This window comes from Apaloderma vittatum, unplaced genomic scaffold, assembly GCF_000703405.1.
Source record: "Apaloderma vittatum isolate BGI_N311 unplaced genomic scaffold, ASM70340v1 scaffold10634, whole genome shotgun sequence".
In the NCBI taxonomy this organism is placed as follows: domain Eukaryota; kingdom Metazoa; phylum Chordata; class Aves; order Trogoniformes; family Trogonidae; genus Apaloderma; species Apaloderma vittatum.
Window position 1 is genome coordinate 70 of NW_009714337.1, and position 468 is coordinate 537.

Genomic DNA, 468 nt, shown 5'->3' on the forward strand with positions numbered 1-468 from the left:
AGGGAGCTGGCCAGGGCAGGGTTCTCTCTCTCTCTTTTCTGCGTCTCTGCTGCGCCGCTGGGTTCCGGGTGCTCAGACGTCCGCTTTACACGTTCCTCGCGTTAGATCTGGTTAAACACTAATGTGATCTTGCTGTTATTGTTATCGTTTACCTTTCATCATTAAAACAAACTAGTTTTATCTCAACCCCACGAGGCTCTGCCTACTGCTCCTTCCGGGCTCTCCCCCTCACTCCCGGTAGGGGGGAACGAGCCGGAGAGCGACTGCCTGGTTCCTTGGTCTCTCCCTGCTGGTCAGTCGGCTTGAACCACCACATCCCTCTAACACACCCGACACCTCTTTAGTGGGCCCAGGGACCCAAATGCTGACACTTCCAGCTGATGCTGCTGACCGCAAGGGCACAGCTGCCGACAGGAAACAAACTGGGGTAACTGACGTGTTTGGGAATTGTCAGACCCAGGGAACCGC